Consider the following 15,407-nt stretch of genomic DNA (forward strand, 5'->3'; position numbering starts at 1 on the left):
TTCATATTCAAGGAGCGAGCCTGAAACAAATACAATTTTACTGAGCTCACAAGTGTGAATTTAGGTCTTCTTTTTCACAACTGAAAAATGTAATATTCGAAATGATACCTCTTTTTCAGCTTCCTTCTTCTCCTTTATTGCAGCCTTTTTCTTCTCCATTTGTTCTTTTTTCTTCTTCTTTTCGTTTGCTTGGCGAATAAGCTTATCAACCTTAGATTCTTTTCTCACCGAAGGAGGGCGCCCAGCACATCTAACAGCTATTGGACTCAGTATAGTTTTACCTGTTGCCTTCCCATTGGAAGGTGAATCTTCCTGTGTACCAACCTTATCATTGTTATTTTCAGAACTTGAGTTGCTGCTGTACTTAATTTTCAAGGTGCGAAGATCTTCGATCAAGGAATTGTGTGCATCATCCGACATGGCACCTATCTCTGCAACTGGGTAGAAAGAATTGCACAAGCTATCAAAGCGTTTGGCAATAGGACTGTCTTCCATCCCCCCGTATGTGCATCTGATAAAGTTATGTTTTCTTTTCACATTTTTTTTCCACCGAGCAAGGATGTATTGTGGAGGAACCTCCTTGATTTTCTTTTGAGTAAGCACACACAACACATGCCTACAGAGAATACCTCTGAACTCAAAGCGGCGACATGAACACTTAACTTCGAATTCTTCCTCATTGAAATATACATGGTACAGAATATCCTTTCTCCATCCTTTTTCTTCGTCAATTAGCACATCCTCGGTTATTTCATATGTTTCTATTGCCCCTTCTTTTTGTATAAACTTCCGATCACAATACATAATATCTGTTAGCTCTTCTTGAAATTCTTTGAACTTTGAATTTGTATAGATTGACTGAAATTGCTTCTCAATGTCAAAGCGTGTGATACAAGGTATGGTTGAATTGAAAGAATTGAAATCAGCAACATTCTCCTTCTCAACTTTATCACGAAGAGCATTCTCATATTGGCTAACAAAATGCTTCAATGTAGTTTTTGCATTAACATATCCATCAAAGAAGGCATTCATACTCTCACTACGTTGTGTAGTAGACATACCTGCCCAAAAGGCATCTTTCACAAATGCTGGAACCCAACGGTGTCGATAGTTGTAAAGCCCTTTAAGCCATTCATTATCACCAAGATCATACTTCTCAATCATATGCATCCAAGCAACTTCAAACTCTGCAACTGTTAATGAATCATAGACCGCATTGCCAACAGCAACCTTGATGCGATCATATTCATCATACCCACCTAGCTTCTCGGGTATCTTTTTCATTATGTGCCACAAGCACCATCTGTATCGAGATTCCGGAAAAACTACTTCCACACCATTCTGAATTGCTTTTGCTTGATCCGTGACAATTGCTTTTGGTTGACGATTTGACATACATGTGAGCCATGCTTGAAATAACCAAACAAATGTTCCAGTATCTTCATTTGATAATAAAGCACATCCTAGCAAAACTGATTGGCCATGATGATTCACTCCGACAAAACAAGCAAACGGCATATCATATTTGTTCATCAAATATGTCGTATCAAAAGTAATGACATCATGAAAAGAGTCACACACTGCCCTACTTCTGGCATCAGCCCAAAATACATTCCTAAGTCGGGATTCATCATCAACATCCATTACACTAAAAAAGTTTGGGTTGTCGGATTGCATTTTAATAAAGTAGTCACGAACCGCTTCAGCATCACCACTGCCAAGTTTCAGCCTCCTTATTTTCTCTAGAAAATTACGAGAATCTTTCTCACCAAAAGTTAGGTTATGATGACCATCTGCTGCCACAACAAAAGAATTGAAGTTCTTGTTTACCCGAATTCCGGCTCTGTCATTCAACTCAAGCTGTCGCTTAACATGGTAGTCTAACCTTTTGTTGCATCTAAATAACCGAGATTTTAGTGGACTTAATGCATGATTATGATCCAATATGACCTTCGAAAGGTACAACTTCCCATCAGGACCACGAGTAACATTAATTTTAGCTTTGCATCCTAACCCGGCTGATGGATTTGGCTTCAACATATTTCTTGAGTTGGACTGAGTCTTACCATGACGGCTGCAGGAAAGTGTAAGGTACCTCAATTGTCCATTATCATCACTGTTTGAACTTCTTCTCGTCACACCAAAGCCTTTTGCTTTAGCATACTGGGTATAATACTCTCGCACCTCATTCTCATTACCAAAGGTCATCCCCAGTTCAGGATCTCCAAGTGACACATCTGGTTGGGCTTCACCAAGGTCATGTTCAACTTCCACATTGCTTTTCTTCTGCTGCTTAATGCCATCATCGTCGCTTGAAATAGACATGTCACTTGATTCTTGAACAATACAAGTTCCATCATCCATTCCTACAAGCCATGAAATTTTTAATCATTCTCGTACAAAGGCAACATAACTAAACTGAATGGTAACAAATTGACCTAAAAATTGACATGTTAAATTATTTTGAAAAGGTTGTGTTGAACATTACCAGATGCATATACTTAGAAACAAACATAACATTGTGTGCCGAGGTGATGTGATGTGCTACATGCAAACAGATGAAAGATTAATAACTAATCATTTGTAGCTAACTTCAGGGCTTCATCAAGGCGGAAAACTCAGGTACACAGCTTTGATCTACAGATGGATAAATCAAGTATATATGCTGCAGTATCACCAGTCAGACTATCCAAATCGTAACATCATGGCCTTCAGTATACATAGGATTACCTGCTAATGCCGATGTGACAGAGCATGCGACGCCGACGGCTTGAAAAGATCGGCCGAGCAAGCAGCAATGTGCCCTTGGCGGCGCGAGACGGCCGTGGTCGTTCGAGGCGAACGCGATCGGCAAATTGAGCCGCTGTTCTGTTTTTCCAGTAGCGTAAACATCGGCACGTCCTCCTTTTTCGTTATTTCCTGCCGTTCTGTTTTTTTTTTACTTTGCGTAAACAGCGGCATGTTCTCCTTTTTCCTTTATTTCCCCGCAGCTCAGCCACGTCGGACGGACTCCTAGTCAGCCTGTAAAACGCCCGTAATCTCCTGTACGTGTAGCATTATTGCGTTTTTAATATGCGGCAGTGACTAGACGTCTCGGACAGGGGCCGGCCGCTCGCGAGCGGTACCTAGCGCCGGGCCGCCAGCTAGATTGGTCCAACGTTCAATAACACGCCTGCCTTGAAATACATCCACTTCGGAAACAACAGTCTATCGGGTCCTATACCTGATGGTATTTCATCCCTATCCATGCTGGAGTTGCTCAACTTGCAGTTCAATCACCTCTCAGGCCCTGTCCCGCAAGCCATATACAACATGTCCAACCTGCATGTCTTGCTACTCCGTACAACAACCTAACCGGTCCTATTCCAGACAACCGAAGTTTCAGCCTACCAATGTTGCAACAAATTTCCCTTGGCGTGAACAAATTCTCTGGACCATTTCCATCTGCGCTTGCAACAAGCCAGTACCTAGAAGTAATTTCTCTAGACCAGAATTCTTTTGTGGATGTTTTTCCGTCATGGTTGGATAAACTGCCACACCTGTCGATACTTTATTTGGGCCGTAATAACCTTCTTGGCTCGATCCCAGCTGCTCTTACCAACCTCACTAGTCTCACCATGCTAGACCTCCCTTCCTGCAACTTGAAAGGAGAGATTCCACCAGAAATTGGTCTGCTCCATCAACTTTCTCATCTGGGCCTTGCAAGCAATCAATTGGCAGGTTCAATCCCTGCTTCCCTTGGCAATTTATCCAAATTGTATTCCCTAGATTTGAAAAGAAATCTATTGTCCGGTTTAGTACCAGCAGCACTAGGGAACATTCCATCCTTGACTAGGCTTGTTCTGATTGGAAACAGTTTAGAGGGGAACCTAGACTTCTTGTCGTCCCTCTCCAATTGCAGACAACTTCAGTACCTTGTCATATGGGGTAATTTTTTCACTGGCGCCATCCCTGACCATGTGGGGAACCTCTCTACACGACTCATCTTATTTGATGCGGCTAACAACAAGATAACAGGCAGACTTCCATCAACAGTGTCAAACTTAACCAATCTTCAATGGCTAGATCTTTCTACCAACCTACTCACCGATGAAATCCCAGAATCTTTCACTATGATGGAAAATCTTGTGTATCTTGATCTCGCCCGAAATAACATTTTAGGCCCTATTCCAACACAAATCGGTAAGCTTGGCGCAATACAACGATTGTTTCTACAAAGAAATAGACTCATAGGCTCCATACCAATCAGCTTTGGTAATCTTAGTAGCATAGAAACCATCGACTTGTCCAATAACCAACTAAATTCCACTATACCTCCAAGCTTATTCCATCTTGATAAGCTTATTCAATTGAATCTTTCTTACAATTCTTTTGTTGGTGCTTTACCAGCTGATGTTACAGGGCTAACACAAATCAATCTAATCGACATTTCTTCCAACTTCTTGATTGGAAGTATCCCAGAATCATTTGGAAAACTTGTGATGCTTATTTACCTAAATTTATCACACAACTCGTTCGAGGGCACAATTCCACACAAACTTGGAACGCTAACTAGCTTAGCATCATTGGACATCTCCTCCAACAACCTATCAGGTACCATTCCCATGTTCTTTGCCAATTTCACCGAATTGACTACCGTAAACCTCTCCTTCAATAGGCTATCAGGTACCATTCCCATGTTCTTCTCAAATATCACATTGCAATCATTGATCGGGAATGCTGGGCTATGTGGGGCTCCACGCCTTGGTTTTTTGCCATGTCATGAGAAATCTCACTCAACCAACAGACACTTACTAAAATTTCTACTCCCAGTTGCCATGGTAGCCTTTGGAACTATTGCTATTTTCATATACATATGGATCAAAAACAAACTTATGAAGAAGGGAGAGGTCAATGCTTCTGTTGATACAACTGAAGGCATAGGCCATCAGATAGTTTCCTATCATGAGCTGATCCGTGCAACTAATAATTTCAGTGACGATAACATGTTGGGCTCTAGAAGCTTCGGAAAAGTCTTTAAGGGCCAATTGAGTAGTGGTTTGGAGGTTGCCATAAAAGTTATTCACATGCATATTGAGAAGGCCAAGAGAAGCTTTGATGCCGAGTGTCGTGTCCTTCGCATGGCGCGACACCGCAACCTGATAAAGATAATCAACACTTGTTCTAACCTTGATTTCAGAGCACTTGTTCTTCAGTACATGCCCAATGGTAACTTAGAGACAGTCCTACACCGGTCTCATGATATAGTTCAACTGGGTTTCCTTGAGAGACTGGGTATCATGCTTGACGTGTCGATGGCAATGGAGTATCTGCATGATGAGAACCATGAGGTGATCCTTCATCGTGACTTGAAACCTAGCAATGTGTTGTTCGACGAGGACATGACAGCGCATGTGGCAGACTTTGGCATTGCAAAGTTACTTCTAGTTGATGAGAACTCTGTGGTATGTGAAAGCATGCCTGGAACAATTGGATACATGTCACCAGGTACTTAGTAAGCTTCTTGTCATCTTACTCACTAAACTTCGCTAATATAAATATGGCTCTACTAAAAATGCTTTATGAACTATACTTTTTTCTGTATTTCTTGTGCAGAGTACGGTTCTCTTGGAAAAGCATCACGGAAAAGTGACGTGTTCAGCTATGGAGTCATGATCCTTGAAGTTTTTACAAGGAGGAGACCCACAGATACAATGTTCAGTGGGGAACTAAGCCTTAGGCAATGGGTTCAGCGGGCATATCCCGCGGAGCTTGTCCAGGTCGTTGATGGGCAGCTACTGCAAGGCTCCTCTCCTTCTAGGTGCAACATACATTATGACTTTCTTGTGCAAGTATTCGAGCTTGGTTTGTTATGCTCCAGTGACTTGCCTCGTGAAAGAATGACATTCAAGGATGTGGTAGTGAGAATGGTGAAGATCAAAGCCGAATATGTCAAATGGATAAAAATGACATCTGATATGGCACAATGATTGGCCACCCTCTATGTCTATCTAATACTCCCTCCGTTCCCAAATATTTGTCTTTCTAGGCATTTCAAATGGACACAACATACGGATGTATATAGACATATTTTAGAGTGTTGATTCACTTGTTTTGCTCCGTATGTAGTCATTTGGTGAGATCTCTAGAAAGACAAATATTTGGGAATGGACGGAGTAACAAGCTTGCATGCCCATACCAGACACCTGTGCTGGATGTCAAGTCGGGGGCCTAGATGGGGCAGGGCCCTGTGTGTTTATTGGATTCCAAATAATTGCTCATGGGGCACAAGTATTTTGTATGTAATTATCGTGATTTACATGACATTTATTATGAGTGTGATTATGTATCTAAAATGGACTTTAGCTGCCAATTGAACCAGTACTTATTGACTTATCAAATAAAACTGAATTTTATTAGGCAAGTCAATAAACCATGGGGCAGTTATGTCGGTTTCGAAGAGAAACTAGTGAAAAATTTGGCAAAACCACAAACAGAGGAGTTGGGGTGGGGATAACTTTACATGCTTATTGGGGGAAATTATCTCTGCCATTACTCAGATGCGATATTCCATGACTGCCACTAAATTTCTGGAATTGTGGCTAAGCCACTTATGAGCGCGAAGTAACTGAGCAGAAGCGAGATGCCATTGGTCAGGCCTAGTTGCCGTCTCCTTTGACCCCTTCCTTACTCTATGGGCCCACCTCTTTGCCACCTCATCATCGACAAAGAGGGGACTTCTTTTAGAAAGAAAGCTCAAGTCGAGCCCGGCTTTGAATTAACAAAGCCATCAACCAGCCAGATTACAACAACCACCAACTTACAGATAGATAACAAAGCAACAACTAAAATAGTACATACTGCTATGCAAGCAACTAACAGGCTTCCTATCATCAACAAGCAAAGATGGAAAATTGAAGGTACAAAAACAACTTCAGGATGAAGAAGCCCTCCTCCGAGAGCAGGCCACTACGTAGGGACACAAACAGGCCTTGAGGAGACACAACAAGCAGGTGAGAGTAACTATGTTAGCTCCATGGGCTCCGGCCAAATTGAAGAGGACCTCCTCCATGTCCAAAAGGGGCTCCCTGCCCCTTTGCCTGGCATGAGGCGATGATCTGTCAGACGATGCAGACGCTCCCCCCAAGAACAAAGGTGTACAGCTGACGCCATAGCCACCCAGAAAACCAAACTCAAGAATCACCAACCAACGTCGCTGAGCTCAAAAAAGGAAAACATGGGCACTGTGAGGGAACCTACACGTGAGGAGAAGCAAATGCACGTCGGGACTGATGATGACAAAGCAGAAAATGGAGGGAAGACACAAGACAGGACTTAGAGACGGGGCCATGACCGCAGATCAAACTTCGAGCTCCCACCACCCCTGTATGGCCCTGGCTACTGCAGAGGGGAACCCAATCCCTTCCCAATGGTACAGGCCAGCCACCAACGGGGAAGTGGCCATGAGCTACCACATAATAGGCGAACAGAGGCACAACCAAGACACCGCGGACTCCAACCACACCATTGCCGAACACCAACCAAGCAAGACGGGCTCACCACCGTCCCATACTCACCGAAGGTGGCACCTCCATGAAGGTGACGACGTTGCGAGCGTCACTGCCGCCCAATCCGGAGGGATTGGGCTTTCACCCCGGTACATGAGCAAGGGAAGGAGGCAAAGGGGAAAAGGAGAACCTTGATGGCGCCTACATGTAGGGGACGGCGCCCGCAGGCGTCGGCAGTCGTCGGCAGTTGTCGTGGCCGGTAGACCCGACTTAGGATTTCCCCGGGCTCCACATCCCACATCCCCTTCCATAGACGTGGCGTCGGCGACCAGGGGCGGCCGCATACCAGATCTAACCATGGGCACGTGAGTGTTGGACGTGGACAGCGTCAGACCCAGGGTGGGCGGCCTTGAGGTCATCGCGCCCCACAGCCTTACCGCCCTCGCGGCCAAGGAAGACGGCCAGCACATGCGACCGCGCTCCACCTCCTGAGGCCGCAACCTCGTCTCGAAAGCCCTCCGCTCGCGGCAGGGCGGACAGATCCTCGCCGCCACCTTCCCAAGCGGCCACGCGTCGTTCCGGCGATCCCCTCCGATGGCAGCGAGTAAGAGGAGAGAGGGGAGGAGCGGCTGGCGGCGGGTTAGGGTTAGTGCCACCCGAGTCGCCCCTGCGGGAGCGACGCGGGGGCCAGGGTTGATTTACTTACTCACGAAGAGGGGACTCAGTGGACCTTGACCATTCCATTCGCTGCAGGGCCCACCATTGACAGGACAACACAACATTGCTTGATAAATAGTGGCATGGCTTGCTTTATGCAGGGTGGTATCGTCTTGCTTGATGTAGTCATAGCATTGGCAGGCATATTCTCAGAAAAGTCCAAAGCAATCACAGCTGAGTATACCCAAGAGCTTGCAAACTTCTTTGGTAACAAGCCACTGCCACAGTTGACATCAACGATTATACCACCAGCAAATGGTTGGAAATAATCTTGAGACATTTGGAATTGATAAGGCCAACAGCAGACCAGCATTATACACTTATCATATGAATATTTTCTTGGCATGAAAAAATTGAGATCGCATTTTTTGACAATACAGAAACATGCAGCACCAAATACTTGGCTGCGACGGATGTATGAATTTACACGCCAGATATGTAAGAATTTACTGAGCAGTAACGTCTTATGATTACGGAATACAAGAGTGAGGAGGCCTAGAAATGTACCTCTTCGTCACGGCCAAGGAAGCCACTCCGATTGAAGTTCTGACACCACCCCCTCTCACAAAGAAAGGAGACAAGCGGGCTCCTGCACAGCTCGGTTCAAGCAGTCTTGAGTTCACTGTATTCTTTCAATCCTGATTGGGTGACAGTGAGATCCAAGAAGACGGGCGCGACGCAGGATCAGGAGATGTGCCAAGTGGTGGTGGGCAGCAACGAGACGGGTTTCAACCAGTACGGATCCAACATGACCATGAGCCTCGACATCGACAAGGGCGTCTCGGCGTCCTGCGACTCGGAGGGCCGCTCGACGCTGGTCTCCCCGGTGGTTGCGCTGGTGGACGCGTCAGGGGCTGTGGCAAGCCCTCCCAAGGTGGTGACCGGCAGTGGTGGCGGCGTGTTGAAGCTTCAGAAGAAGATGGCAGGCCGCAAACCACCTGCGGTGGCGCCAGCGGGCACCCCCGAGGTCCGTGCGAGCGTGTCGGTCCAGAGGCCGGTGGTGATGGCTCTGGCCTCCCCAGGGGGGCGGGCAGGGGACACCCCATCGGTCATCTCCCCCCCACCTCCGGACGCTCTTCGGGTGGCGGTGGCCAAGGTGGCTCCCATCCCCACGGCCAGGCGGTCCAAGGCGGTGGCGTCCCTGGCGACTCAAGAGAGGACGAGCTCCCGTCCGAAGGGCGCCAAGGGCAACATGCCGTCCCTCCAGCGGGCCCAGCTCCTCCAGGCGCAGAAGAACCTCGAAATCGAAGGTAACCCCATGCCCCGCTTTACGATTTTTGAAGATTATCCAGATGAGTGCTTGAGGGGTATCTTAGCGGATAGTGGCGTCGCGATGGCTGATGAGGGGGAAGCGCAAGAGGTGCTGTCTCTCATTCGTGCGAAGGAAATCGCGCAGGCTGCGCTTGCTAAGGCAGCGCAGGCCCGCGCTGCGCCGGTAGCAAAGGAAGCAGGGGCTCCTCTGGTGCCAGGTGTGCGGCCCGAACAGGAGGACCAAGTAGCAGGGGCTGCACCGTCCTCCCCCAACCGTCGTCCTGCCAAGACACGGCGCGTGGCCAAAGCGGTTACCGCTCGCGGTATCCGTCTACGAAACCGCATCATCTAATGCGTTTCATCTTCTGGAATATCCGAGGCTTCGGCCACGCTGGGAGGCGGACCCAGTTACGAGAGTTCATTAGGAACGAGGAAATCGACGTGGTCGGATTGCAAGAGACTATCAAGGCCGATTTCAACCACCGGGACTTGCTTGCGGTTGACCCGTTGGAGCGTTTCGTCTGGCACTGGGTGCCTGCGGTAGGACACTCCGGGGGTTTGCTGCTAGGAGTTAACCTAGTCTGCCTTGAAGTGGTGGCTTGGGATGCCGGCCGCTTCTTCCTGTCGGCCCACGTGCGGCACCGCGCCACTCTTCAGGAGTGGGTGGTGATTGCCGTGTATGGCCCGGCCAATCACTCGCTCTCGCTGGAGTTCTTGGAAGAGCTTCAGACAAAGGTGAGGGCTGTTGGCGTGAGCAACCTCCCCCTGTTGGTGGGGGGTGATTTCAACTTGATCCGCTCGGGAGCGGACAAGAACAACGGTATTATTAACTGGTCAAGGGTGGCCATGTTTAATAATGCTATTGCTTCCATGGCCCTTAGGGAAGTGGCCCGCGTGGGGGCTCGATATACCTGGACTAACAAACAGCTTACGCCGGTGCGTTCGGTCTTGGACAGGGTTTTTATGTCCTCGGAGTGGGAGGTGCTGTTCCCCCTGTGCTCTCTACACGCAGAAACTAGGATCGGGTCGGACCACGTCCCCCTCATCCTTTCCTCGGGGGAGGAAAGGCTTAAACGTAGCCTGCGTTTCTTCTTCGAAACAGCATGGCTGGAGTCTCCGGATTTCGAGCAAACCTTCCTTTCGAAGTGGGCGAATTGCGTTGCTCGCATCGGGCGCGTACGCGGCCCCATGGAGTTCTGGATTGCCGCAGGGGCGGGTATGCGAGCGGCTCTCAAAGGGTGGGGAGCTAATCAGGGTTGGGCGGATAAGCGGTTAAGGGTGCGCCTGACTGAGGAGCTAGCCCAGCTAGACGCAGCGGCAGATCTGCACATCTTTTCTGCGCAGGACTGGGCCCAGCGCTACGCGCTTGAGGCCCAAGTCGAATCCCTCCTCAGGGCCGAGGAAGAGTACTGGCGTAGGCGCGGTGGAATAAAGTGGACGCTCAAGGGCGACGCGAACACAAAATACTTCCACGCATACGCAAATGGCCGACGCCGTAAGTGCGCTATCCTTCGTCTTCAATCGGAGCAGAGGCTCCTACTGCGGCAACAGGATATCATCCGGCACATCTACGAGTTCTACATCCAACTCATGGGTTCCAGGGAGGAACCCAGGGCTCGCCTGAGGGAGGATGTGTGGGAACCTGCGTTGCGGGTCACGGACGAGGAAAACGAGAACCTGAGCTTAGCCTTCCTCCCGGAGGAGATTGACAAGGCGACGCTGGGTATGAAATCGGACACTGCGCCGGGGCCGGATGGGTGGCCGGTGGCGATGTTCAAGCGGTTTTGGCAAGTGCTCAAAAACCCCATTTTTGACGTGTGCAATGGTTTTATGCGCGGTACGGTAGACATTTCCCGCCTGAACTTTGGGGTTCTCTCTTTGATCCCCAAGGTCCCGGGTGCGGATCACATTAGACTTTTTCGACCTATTGCTTTAATTAACGTCCCGTTTAAAATTTGTGCTAAGGCTTGTTCTACTCGCATGTCCCCGATAGCCCACCGCATTATTAGTAGAACCCAGTCCGCGTTCATTCGGGGCCGAAACATCTTGGAGGGGCCGCTGGTCCTTCAAGAAATTATCCACTCCCTTAAGCGCGCTCGACAGCCAGCGATTATCCTCAAACTCGATTTTGAGAAGGCGTACGACCGCGTGAACTGGGAGTTCCTCCGACAGGTACTCCTGGACCGAGGTTTCTCGTCGGTTTGGGTTCACCGCATGATGCAGTTGGTCTCGGGAGGCCAAACGGCGATCGCGGTGAACGGAGAAGTAGGGAACTTCTTCCGCAACAAGCGCGGGCTGCGTCAAGGGGACCCAGCGTCGCCGTTGCTTTTTAACTTCGTGGCGGACGCTTTAGGCGCCATGCTAGACAGGGCTCGTCTAGCCGGCGACATTAGGGGTGTCGTGGACAACCTAATCCCGGGAGGAGTGTCTCACTTGCAATACACGGATGACACCCTTCTTCTTTTCGAGCCCGACACACATAGTATCGCTTCGGTCAAAGCCATACTGTTGTGCTTCGAACTCATGTCGGGACTAAAAATTAACTTCCACAAAAGTGAGGTGGTGTCCATAGGGATGGATGCGACAGAAAGTCAACGGGTCGCCAACCTGCTTAACTGCAAACTAGGCCAGTTCCCGTTTACTTACCTCGGGCTCCCAATAGCGGCAAAGAAGTGTACAATCGCTGACTGGGAGCCCCTCTCCTCCAAGGTGGCGAATAGGGTTTGCCCGTGGAGGGGCCGTTTTATGTCTTCAGGGGCAAGACTAATCCTTACCAACACCAGCCTCTCATCTTTGCCCATGTTTGCCATGGGTCTGTTCTTGCTGGCGGACGGGGTACACTCTAAGTTTGACACACCGCGGTCCCGTTTCTTTTGGGAAGGAGCGGGACCGAAACGAAAATACCACATGGTTAAATGGCAAGCCGTGTGTCGTCCCAAAACCCAGGGGGGTCTCGGGATCATCAACTCCAAGTTGATGAACATCGCACTAATGTGCAAGTGGATCTGGAAAATGACTCAGGGGGAGACTGGCCTCTGGATCGACCTCCTCCGGGCAAAATATTTCCCGCAAGGAGATTTTTTTGACGCGGCTCCCAGTGGGTCTCCTTTCTGGAATTCCATTCAATCCCTTAAACCCCTCTTTGCCAGGGGCGCAAAGTTTGCGGTTAACAACGGACGCTCTACGCATCTCTGGCTTGATCACTGGATTGGCCAGCGCCCATTATGGGCGGAGTTTCGACAACTATACTCCTTAGCGGTCGAACCCGAACAACGGGTTGCCTCAGCTCTTAACACCTCCCCCCCTGTATTAACTTCAGACGTGAGCTAATCGGGCCAGAGTTGGCAGACTGGGACCGCCTTCTGACGCTACTTGCGGACGCCCGACTGTCGGAATCCGCGGACCTGATCTCGTGGAGACTTGCGAGCTCCGGCAAATTCTCTGTCAAATCCATGTACAGAGAGCTATGTCACGGTCAGATCCCGGCGGCGGCCACGGGGCTTTGGAAGGCAAAGATCCCGCTCAAAATTAAGGTCTTCCTTTGTCAACTTTGTCAAGATCGCCTTCCTACCTCTATTAACCTCGCTAAACGCAACGGCCCCGCCTCCGGCCCCTGTGCGCTATGTGGGGTCCCGGAAGACGCTGACCACACCTTCTTCCTTTGCTCCCTGGCTCGTTTCGCTTGGAGCGCGGTCCGGGAGGCCGCGGGAGTGGATTGGGATCCACGCTCCCGACCTGAGCTCGTATCTTCCTTATCTGGGTTTCAAGGCGCGTCTCGTAGGATCATGTGGACTTGTGCGGCGGCTATGCTATGGGCTATTTGGAATACCCGTAACAAGTATACTATTGAGGGGGTGTTTCCCTCGCATCCCGCTGACGTTATCTTCAAATGCATCGTTTTCTTGCAGCAATGGGCATCGCTGGGAAGACAACAGGACTCTGATCTCCACCGCCAAGCTATCTGTCGTCTCCACGCCGTCTACTCTGAGGCTCGAGCTCCGTCGCCTGCTCAACTGGGTGCCGCATAGGGATGGGCAACCCCCCTTTTTGGTCTTAGTACCTTCCGAGCCTGCGTGCTCGTTGCTTTTGGGCCGTTCTCCGCCTTGTAACGCAACTGTGCGCTCATTTAGCGGCCTATCCTTTTATCAGTCGTGTTAGCTTATGTTGTTTCGGTCGGTGGTTGTGCTACTCTACCTAAGTTTGGGGGCTTTATTAATTTAAAGCCGGACGTCTCTGACGTCTATGTTCTAAAAAAAAAGATCCAAGAAGACATCTTTGCTGGTGAATGACTTGTTGCATTTTGAACACTTGAATCCGGACCTATAAATCGCTGGCCTGGGACATGCATAGAAGCCAAAACAACATAAATCTTAATCCAGCCAACAGATATGCACGAGAGATGAACGAACGAAAATCATGGACTTTAGACGTACAGGTTCATGCCTGGCGGCCCTTTCCTTATCAGCGGTTCATAGCAAACAGGGCATGCGAACACCTCGTTTTTTGAGGCGTCATTCAGCTCGGTTTTGATCTCCGGAAACTGTTCGCATAGTAAGTGTCAGTTTCACATGGTATGAATGAAGTCCAACCTTGGCATAGCATCAAACGCTTACACTTAACGCGGTTGTAAACTATGCTACTATTAAACAGGGCTGCTTCTTTTCCGAAGCATTCACGATTGCTTGCTAGCAAGATTAGCTCATCAGAGTTAAATAGTGGAAGCTAGATTGCAGAGACCACCCATCCTATGCATGTGAGGCAACAGAAATACAGATATCAGCAGCCATAAAACCCTCAGTCACTAATCTTCCATGCGAGGTTCAATCTTTGCAACTGGTGGCCGCAAAATATCAGCAGTGCAGGCAGCAGGCCATGGCTGAAAGTATCTGCTAAGCTTACGCCAAGCTCTCGATTGATTACTCTACTAAATAGTAGTACAAAGCTTCGTTCCTGGCAAATCCCCGCCTAGGCATAAAACCAAACATCTGGTGTGCGACAATCGTTCCCCCTTTTTTCTAGCGCACACTAGGCGTTCCCTTGCTTTTCCTGAGACGAGAATCAGCTAGTGGTGCAGGTAGGTACATACCGGGTCGAGGGCGATTGCCGCCACGGCGGCGGTCACCTGGCGAGCCGGCAGCGGCAGGCCCGGGCTGCGGCCAAGGAGGCAGGGGGCGCGTGGGGATGGAGCGACGGGGAGCAGGAGCAGGAAGCCGTCGCGGCCCTCACCGCGAGCTCCATGGGCGACGCTGAGGGAGTCCTGGACTAAGGGGTGTCTGGATAGCCGAACTATCATCATTGGCCGGACTCCAAGACTATGAAGATACAGGATTGAAGACTTCGTTCCGTGTCCGGATGAGACTTTTCTTGGCGTGGAAGGCAAGCTTGGCAATACGGATATGTAGATCTCCTACCATTGTAACCGACTCTGTGTAACCCTAGCCCTCTCCGGTGCCTATATAAACCGGAGGGTTTTAGTCCATAGGACGAACAACAATCATACCATAGGCTAGCTTCTAGGGTTTAGCCTCCTTGATCTCGTGGTAGATCCACCCCATATCATCAATATCAATCAAGCAGGACTAGGGTTTTACCTCCATCGAGAGGGCCCGAACCTGGGTAAAACATCGTGTCCCTTGTCTCCTGTTACCATCCGCCTAGACGCACAGTTCGGGACCCCCTACCCGAGATCCGCCGGTTTTGACACCGACATTGGTGCTTTCATTGAGAGTTCCTCTGTGTCGTCGCTCATAGGCCCGATGGCTCCTTCAATCATCAACAACAACGCGGTCCAGGGCGAGACTTTTCTCCCCAGACAGATCTTTGTATTCGGTGGCTTCGCACTGTGGGCCAATTCGCTTGGCCATTTGGAGCTGATCGAAAGCTACGCCCTTGGCCATCAGGTCAGATTTGGAAGTTTGAACTATACGGCCGACGTCCGCGGAGACTTGATCT

At 49.2% G+C, this 15,407-nt stretch overlaps 1 pseudogene; it reads right to left on the reverse strand.

The window, feature by feature from the left end:
- Positions 1 to 8,185: 8,185 nt before the first annotated feature.
- On the reverse strand, positions 8,186 to 14,693 carry LOC123158549 (uncharacterized methyltransferase At2g41040, chloroplastic-like; annotated as a pseudogene).
- Between the last annotated feature and the right edge of the window lie 714 nt (positions 14,694 to 15,407).

The sequence above is a fragment of the Triticum aestivum genome, chromosome 7B (assembly GCF_018294505.1).
Source record: "Triticum aestivum cultivar Chinese Spring chromosome 7B, IWGSC CS RefSeq v2.1, whole genome shotgun sequence".
NCBI classification, from domain to species: domain Eukaryota; kingdom Viridiplantae; phylum Streptophyta; class Magnoliopsida; order Poales; family Poaceae; genus Triticum; species Triticum aestivum.